This window comes from Columba livia, chromosome 5 (genome assembly GCF_036013475.1).
Source record: "Columba livia isolate bColLiv1 breed racing homer chromosome 5, bColLiv1.pat.W.v2, whole genome shotgun sequence".
Taxonomy (NCBI): Eukaryota; Metazoa; Chordata; class Aves; order Columbiformes; family Columbidae; genus Columba; species Columba livia.
In genome coordinates this window covers 48743580-48752667 of record NC_088606.1, presented here as the reverse complement: position 1 = coordinate 48752667, position 9088 = coordinate 48743580, and the positions used below count along the sequence as shown (strand labels likewise).

The window sequence follows — 9088 nt, the reverse complement described above, 5'->3', positions numbered from 1 at the left end:
GAATGCTTAGAGAAATCTTATAGGTGCTAGACCTACTTATGAAAACTCCAAACAGTTGCCTAGCTGATTTCATTGACATCCTTAACCCTTGGTGTTGTAAATACAAGACAATACAGGCATTTACAGCCTTCCTTCTTCCTCAAGGACAACTTTCTTTGATAGATGAGAATCAAGGTGAAGCAGCAGTGGATCTTGACTATAACCTGGGTGAAAAATGATGAGGTCTTCCCAAGCAACACTTGTACACAGGTGCATCTTATCCATGTGAACAAAACCAACTCAGGTTTTAAAGTAATTATTGCTAGTGTGGATGACAGGAACAAAGGTGACATTCCTTGAGTCTGAGATGCACTATTTATCTTGAAATCGGGTTCAGCATAAATAACATGTATGAAATGTTTCTCCTACACTAACAATGAATCTCGATTAATAATCAATACTATCTCTGGATATTTAAGGACAATTCATTCCGTGTTCTTGGTAAATCTAGCACAGAATGCTTGTCAGCCTCTGTCAGGAGAGAGATTTATGATGAGCCCTGGAACCAAAAGTGAACAAAGACTGGAAAATTTACTTCACCAAATAGTAATATTCAACACTTCTTGTGTTTTATGCATGCAAATTAATGAAATGCCAGAAGCTTCCTATGTTACTACATTTTTAGCTGTGCCTTTTCTGACTGGTGAAATAATGAGAGACAGATGAAGGTTCATATTTTCATTTATTGCTCAAATTCATGGTTGTGAGCTGGAGCAGTAACTCACACATGGTCAAGGAAAACTTTGGACCCACAACTATCAAAACTGTCCTGCAAGCACAGATCATCTATGAGGAAACAGCCTTCCCTTGCTTTGCACCCTAGTTGAGAGTTGAACTGATGACTGAATCAGTGAGAGGCTTCTAATGCAATGCCCAGGATGTGGCTAAGAGGAACAAGCAAAAATATTTTACCTGAATTCCATGGGCTGTGAAGCAGGTAGCTTTCCCCTGCTGATCTTAACTTTCACAATTAGAAAGTTTAAAAGCAGAGAAATGTAAGACTGGGCACTCATCTGCTGATTCTCTGCCCTGCTAACCTGCATGTAGCTGAGCTTTCATACTCAGCCCCATATAGACATATAAAGATCTTTTTTTCTCATTTTGTTTTTACTTTAAGTTACCCAGAGAAGCTGGCAGAACAAGAGATTCCCTTTTCTGCAGACTCATGCATTTTGTAGTGTGTTCAAGTACGAAAAATAAAGAATCCAGCCCATTATATTGGCTCACCTAGTCCATACCGTGTATCTCCTAATGTTATTTCCAGACTGATTTTAATTTATGACATTCCTGCTTTTCACTTCTCCTCATTCTAATTATAATATTCTTATCTGTCTGAAATAACCTCAATTGGAAAAAAAAAAAAAAAAAAGGGATGGTCTTAAAAAAACAACTACAAAGAAATCAATCCCTCATCCATTACCAGATTTTTCTTTTGTTCTGGAGCTACATGTGTAACCCGGTTAGACCTGTTCTCTTTGAATACTGAGGACTGAGCTGGCCTTATGCAAATTCTCCCAGCCTCACCTTGGTTGTTGTCGTTGCAGACCCAATCAAATGAACAGGAAGTGACCTAAGGAATTTTGCTATTGGCTGCCTGAGTGTTCAGCAAGATGTTTTAAAATTAATATCACATCCATTTATCTTTACTCCTGGGAGTCTTTTGGACACATAACCTAGTACCTGTGTTTACCCAACCTACTGCTCTGTAGACAGTTTTCCCATTGCCTCAGTTAAGGACTTCCACTCCAGAATCTGCAGCTAAATGAGGTAAGGTGTTTGAGGTATTTTTTAAAATATATTTCTTTTAAGTTAACACAAGTGAAAATAAAAAGGAAAAAGACAAGTATGTACTGGAGTCATGCCCACTCTACGGAGCCTCTCCCTTCCCACTTCAGAGCAGCAGCTAAGCTCAGTTGATGAAAAGGTTTTTTAACATTATAATAAAGACTTCTGTTTTCCTATTTTGACCCTGTATCTTACTTCTGCTTAAGTATTTCTGTTTTGTTTATGTTTTGTTAGGGCCAGATCTACTACCTTTACTTAACCAGAATGTCACTGACTTTGAATTTAGCCAGAGACTTCATCGGGATTACTAGAAGTTTCTTTAGAATCCTTTTTATTATGATGTATCTAACAACATTCTGGTCCTAAATCTGCTGCTTTTGTCCACAGAGTGGTCATTTGTTCAGTAAGGCAAGGGGCAAAAAAGCAGACCTTCTCAAGTACAATTGAGAGTGCTGATGTCACAGAACTGGGAGACACTTTATAATGGCAAAGTTTCTGCTGCTTTTGGTGATGGGGATTTTAATGGTGATCGTGCTGATAATAAAAAATCCTAACATACATTTATAATTTGGCTCAGTTTTATCCTCAAGGCAATTTCTTGACAGTTCTGGGATGACGGGGGTTCTGGCAATCTTAGTCCCTTCTAAGATAAAGCATCACGCAGAACCCAGTTCAAGCACTGTGTAGGTAAATATAGTGTGAGTAGAAACCTGCAGTGCATTTTCCTGTTTAATTTATTTATCTTCCAATGGTAAAGTTATTTGAATAGAACCAGAATTGGCCCCTTAATGTATAGACACAGCTGTTTAAGTAATGGTACAAGTGAATGTAAAGAAGAAGGTGCTTAAAAGCTACGTTGATTTTGTAAAATATGTGCAATGGGCTTAGTGATAAAGGTTTGCATTTCTCCAGATGAGAGATTTTAGGAACATACACTTGTGTATATGGTTATAAAGTTATTGTAATGTGCTTTTGGATTACTTAATCTAAAAATACCATATGTCATCTTCGCTTCTAAGGTACATGCAACTATCCTTTCTTCCTATTCTTTAGACAATAAAACCAGTTCATAATGACAGAAATGAACCTTGAGGTAAAAGTTTCATTTAGTGATTTTGTTTGTACTTGTGTCTCATGGAACTGTATTATTGCACCAGTATTTCCTGTAATTTGTGAAAACTTTAGTGGAACAAAAAAAATGCACCCCTCTAAGTTCTGTTTTGATAATAAATTTATGGGTAGCCAGTTTTCTGACATCTGTTTTGCACTGTAGAAAATACTAGAGTTGGAAAATATAGCAGTTTTATATTTAAAGCAAATGCAGAAGCCAAAGAAAACAGTTGCAAGTAAAACTAGAAAAACAACAGGATTAAGGTGTTTCACCAAAAAATATCACAATGACATTTTAATACCTGGCTCTTACACTTTTCAAAACCAGAAGTGGTTATTGCGATAACAGCATAGGACTTCCCAGAATTTTCCAGAGTTTAATTAAGTGACTCAAAGTATAGTTTATCTTCCAGAAAACTTCCAATCTTGAAAAAAAAAAAAAAAAAAAAAAGTCTGAAAGTCTAATGATGGGAAATTCACTACAACTTTTTAAAGTGCCCCAGCAATTAAATACCCTTCCTCTAAAAATATTTTATCTCATTTTCAGTCTCGTGTGGTCTAGCTTTAACATTCAGCCACCTGATTTTATTGCCTTTTCATGGCTAATATGAAATTGCCCTGGGTTTATATTTCTGTCCCTTGGGTAGGTAGCCAGGGACAAGTCAGTCCTTAGCCTAGTCTTTGATAATTGTGGTAGTTCAAGCTCTATAGGCTATTTTCTCTCACAGATAAACTTAGACTACAGTGAAAACCTCTAGAACCTCAACCTGTTCCACTGTAAGCTTTTCCATTGTTTAATCACTTCAGTGGTCCCCTCTAATTTTTCAACATCTGCTGCGAAATTTGGATGTCAGAACTGGACACAGGCTGCAGGAACAGCAGTGCTCAACACAAAGGTAATATGAATCAATACACTGGGAGTTCAGGGTCAGGAGTTTATAAGCTGTGCCCAAGGCTTTCTTAGAGTCATCATCCTCCATACCTCCTTCTCACCTTTGAGCATTGGTTGTACCTGTGGAAATGAAGTTATCATTAGTAGAGTTGATGTTATTTGTTCTTTTTGTTGTTGTTGTTGTTTGTTGTTGTTGTTGTTGTTGTTGTTGTTGTGTTTTTTCCTAGTCCTAGTGTCATTTGTACAGCATATAAGGATGGTAAAAAAGTGTTTCCACTCATAGTAGTAAAGAATATAATATCAGACCAGAATAATGTTTTGTTTTCCCCAACACAAATTAAGTTGCCCTTCATAGCAATTTATAGAGTGATAACAATACATATTACTCTAGTTGTGGTGAGATCAGGTAATAGAATGTGATCTGTTTAACATGGGATATTATTACCCTCTTGTCACCTGAGAGAATAAGCTATATTGCCATAGTAATTTTATATCACTTCAGATATTGCCAGGGTGTTGTGAGTTTTCAGCAGTGATGGAAACAGACAATAGGACAGTTGGAGAAAGACAAAATTAAACAATTTTGCTCCCACTGAACTTCCTTAATTTTTTTCGTTCCCAATGGATTTTATTATTAACATTCATAGTTGTTCTGTCTGGAAGATGCAAGGTAACAAATTGCAAGGGGAGAGAGATCAAACTAAAAAGGAAAAATCATCCAGAGATGCAGATGAAGAGAGATTAGAGAGGAAAAATAAGGATTTTCTGTGGGTGAGTCTGTGTCAAGATAAGACTTATATTTTAGCCTGTCACCTGTCCCACAAAAATTTCCACCAAAAACCCCATGACAATGAAACTCTACACCTGCTGAAGAAGTGAATATTCATGTACATTTCTCACAGAAAAGGATTAATTATTTTATTACCTCAGTGAACTCAGAGAACTGTCCATGAGCCATGCTACCTTTCCAGAGTTAGTGCTTACCTTTTCTCCCATGTTCACCCCGTACACATTCTTCATAAACGTATCTAACTTAGTCTCAGAACCAAATGATTCAGTCTTCTGCCAAGCAAACATTCCACTCACTGCAGTGTAACCTGGATCTATTCTGGGAAGCCTACAGTTATGTGTTTTCTATTGCTGTTTTACTTGCTTAGCTTCAATTCCAACTACAAGTGTCTGAGCTTCTTCGGCAATACAATGAATACCATCTCTGTGAACAGGAGCAATGACCTACAGTGCTACAGGACAGACCTGCCTGGCTTTAAATTTGGTCAGTGTGCTGAGATCAAGCTGCAGATAGAGAAGAACTACTCCTTCTTATTCTGTTGGTGATGTGACAACCCTTTATAGGATTTTCTGTGGTCTTGAAGCGCTCTCTTTCTCATCAGCCTTCCTATAGTTGTAAAGTTAAGTATTCCTGTTGAGGGCTAGGCGTTCCTGCAGCAAGCGGCACATAAAAAGAAAAGGGTCACAAACATAATTGTCAGTTGTCATTGTTAATGACACATCAGGTTAGGATGTAGTAGTAGCAACTACAAAGGCTCTGCTGTACATGAGGAACTGAAAAGCAATGCTAACGAATTTTGTAGCTTGTGTAGTTCATGATGTTTATTGAAGTTCAGTGTCTGATCATTCTCACAGCTTAGTTACTATTTAACTTTCAAGCATAAACACATGGAGATTTCTTCCTAAAAATAAGCTCCTTGTGAGCACCAGGGTAGTCCAGCATCTTCAGCAAAGTGCACTGGATTCAGCTGCTCAGCCAGCTTAGTGCTCAAGGGTGCTTCAAGGTTTCTAAACACAAATGTCTGCTTCTCTTTCTTCCTGTCCCTGCCTTCAGCATACTCTGCAGCTTACATATATTTTGTTCACCGATGAACCAAGGATTTATTTCCATATGTTTTCCAGAAAAGCTTACATTGTAAACTTGGTAAAGGTGAAATTCATAAATAACTCTGCTAATAGAAAGGGTAAGCAAAGAAGAGTTTGTTCACACAGCTGTTATATGGAGAAGCAGGGATTAATTCAGTTTATGTGGAAATCATCAGGAGTCTGTCTTAGTATGAGAACTGCTTTGAGTTCTACTAGGGATGCAACTTGCACCAAATCCTTCACTGAATGCCTAAAATATCTGGGACATTTGTTGGTCATTTGTCTATAGATGGGTGAAAATGAATAAACATGGAGTCATGTAGCCAGTGGAGCAATTAACTGGTATTTGACATTTTGGGGGTCTCCCTCTGAGGGGCAGCCCTCAAAGACTACCTTTCCAAAAGCTGACATAACATGTGTTTATCATTGCCTGTTCCTCTGCTGATCTTATGAAATGTGCTCTGCAGGAAAGAGTATGAAAACCAATAGACAAAACAGCTAGCTGGGGCTACATAATCACTGGTTATACAACAATAAGATGGGGCAATAAAAAAGTATTGCTTTGCAGTGGTGAAAAGAAAGTAATTCTACTTAAAGGATCTGCAAACATGCAGAATAGAAGTTTCTATCTGTTACGGAGAAAGGATACAGGCATAAACACTTGAGATATTTCCTCAGGTCACAATCAGTTTTAGCCAGAATAGTGTCCTGAGCCCCATTAGTCTTCAAGGATTAAGCAACTATGTGTAAAAAGATGCTTTATTGTCCGAACTACTAATGCCATCATCAGAAGAAACGTTTTTGTTTTTTAAAACTGCTCTGGGTCTCCTGTCATCTAACAGGGAGCAGGTAACTAATTTGTATTGCTGTATAATTAACAAATCGATGTAAAACTGCCCAAGATGCTATGGTCAGGAATAAGACTAAGTTCGTAATATAATGATTAACCCCCAACTTTCTTAATTATTTTTACTGAAACATGTAATTATTATTACACAACAGTTTAGAAGCTTGCATTTTGATGATGCACTTTCAAAGTATGCTTGGTTAAGCAATTGTCTTATACATTGGCACAGCTGTGGAGGGGCTTTATCAGGGAGTCAAATTCTGACACATTCAAGAGTGTCATTCTCATCGCTTTTGCAGTGGGATCTAATGCACTACTCACATAAAGCAGACTTGACTTGTAATATATCCAGTCAGCTGCCCTGACAGAGGAAACTGAAAAAGTTTTAGAAGACTGAATTAACAGGTGACTAGATGAACAAGATATCTTTACAGACTTACTGAAATTGGGATGTACAAAAGAAAACAGATAAAGCTTTTCCTTTGTTTAGTGATGTGTAGATATTCAAACCATCCTTAAACCTTTTTTGATGGAGTTACAATAGTTTGTAAAAATAGACAGAAAATTCTCTTCCTTCTTTAAAGCTTGAAATAATTAAATATTTTTGGATTATGGTCTATTGTAGTCTATTCAGCAAATTTTTCTTAGTCTGCCTGTAGCCACTTCCGATAGACATACACTCACACAAACATACTGCACCGAGAATATGCACATGGACATCCTGTATCTCCTGCACCGGTATTCTTGCTTTACTTTTTATAACAAGAATTCAAATAATTGCCCCAATTTCAACCAATATTGTTTGCTAATCCAAATAACTCCGTGATTTAATCTTTTAAAATGCAAAGCTATTTGGTATATATATGTATTTTGTAGGTAGGTATAAATGAGTGACTAGTGTTGCCCTGCATTGAGCAAGGGACTGCTCATGCCAGAAGCCCTCAGTTGAGTTGTCTGCAGCTTTCATGCCTGCTGTTTTTGCCCCGTGCTGTGGTAGTTATTCTTGCAGGAATATGTGCATGGCCTGAGAGCTGCTGTGCCCGGTGCTGCCCTTTCCCAAGCCCCAGACCATGAGCAACAGGCCTTCAGCTCTAGCACCAGTCAGGCTCTTCTATGCTAGCATTGATATAATGGAGGGAAGCATAGACTCAAAGGTGTTAACATAATCTGTGCAACTATACACATGAAAATGGCTTTGGGCCATTTAGAACCAAGGTATCAGCCTGACACATCTTCAATATTAAAAATCTTCTGAAGATTTAATCATTAAAGGTAAAAATAAAATAAGAAAAACTCCCCAGCACCAGAAAATATCTTTTATAAGGATCTCTACTTCCTAGAACAATGTTAAAGTTGCTATAATTCACATGATAATAAATATTCTTTTGAAGAAAATAGTTGTTTGAAATAGACTGGAAATATTTTTATTGATTTTGTTGGTGGAACCTGTTCTAGTTACCTTGAGGAGTAAGTAAGATATATACCTGTACAGGGGAGTAAAAAGAACTGAGGGAAGTGAGCTTTTTTCCCCTGTTTCTGACTCCTCCAGCTTCCATCCTAGAGACCAGCCACAAACTTCACAGTTGCTGCAAGACCTGGCACTCTTATGCCACAGGTAGATGACTGAAGATTATGTTTTTGCCTGTTTTACTGGTTACAAGCTTATGATGGTGTTTGAAAGAAGGTTCCTTGGCCAAGTCGGCCAGTCTGACTAAGTAGACAGCAAAAAATGAGAGAGGAAAAAAAATGAAATAAAAATTTAAAAAATATTAATAGAAGAAATAAGGAGGAAGAGAGGGAACAGCAGTGATCAGGGAAAGAAGAGGAAGAGGACTGCAAACTTCCCATCCTAGGTAACATTTGAGACAGTCAAATCTGGTAGTCCTCAGAGGCTGCATTTCAGGATTGCTATGATGAGGCTCTGCAGAGGGTTCTCTAGTAACCATTTGCACAACAGCCATGTTAGGCAAGTTTATTACTTCCAGTGTAGCTGCTCTTTCGTGACTTTACTGCTTGTTTGCAGTACTGTCTTAGTTTGGTATTTGATTTTTGTTTTATTTTCTTAATAAACAATTTTGCATAATGGGATGAGTTGCACTTTTGTTACTTGGACAACTTGAATATAGGTTTTTACTTCTTAGTTGACTGGGATTGGGACCTTCCCTCTCTGTTGCCACGAAACTTGTTTTTTAAAATTCCTTTCTTTCAATGAGATTATTAAAAAAAAAAAAAAAAAAAAAAAAAAAAAAAGCTTTGAAATAGCCAAATAGCTACAGCTCTACTTAGCTCATTTTAAGGATTACACATAGGTCAAGGTGTCTTCTTAATTTAGTACTTCATGTGTAGATTTAATTGTTTGGTTAACTTTACATTCAAATCTCTACTAGGCACATTCAGTCATTACAGGTCTCTTTTTAATAGAAAATTATTTCCCTTACTTTATATCTTCTTTTTGCCTTCAGAAAAACACATGATCATCCTAAATCATCCACATGTTGAATTTTTTACTGGTGATGTGATGCAATGGATAACAATGGAGC

General features: G+C 37.2%; 1 protein-coding gene across 3 annotated transcripts in view; it reads left to right on the top strand.

The window, feature by feature from the left end:
- Positions 1 to 1579: 1579 nt before the first annotated feature.
- Positions 1580 to 9088, top strand: part of EHF (ETS homologous factor) — a 31813-nt gene continuing 24304 nt past the window's right edge. The window contains exons 1-2 of one of the 3 annotated variants that reach the window (XM_065064883.1): positions 1668 to 1806; positions 3742 to 3830. The gene's annotated coding sequence lies outside the window, so the exon portion shown is untranslated. Of the gene's footprint in view, positions 1807 to 3741; positions 3831 to 9088 lie in introns of all 3 variants that reach the window. The other 2 variants (XM_005500228.3, XM_065064885.1) reach the window with 2 other exon arrangements.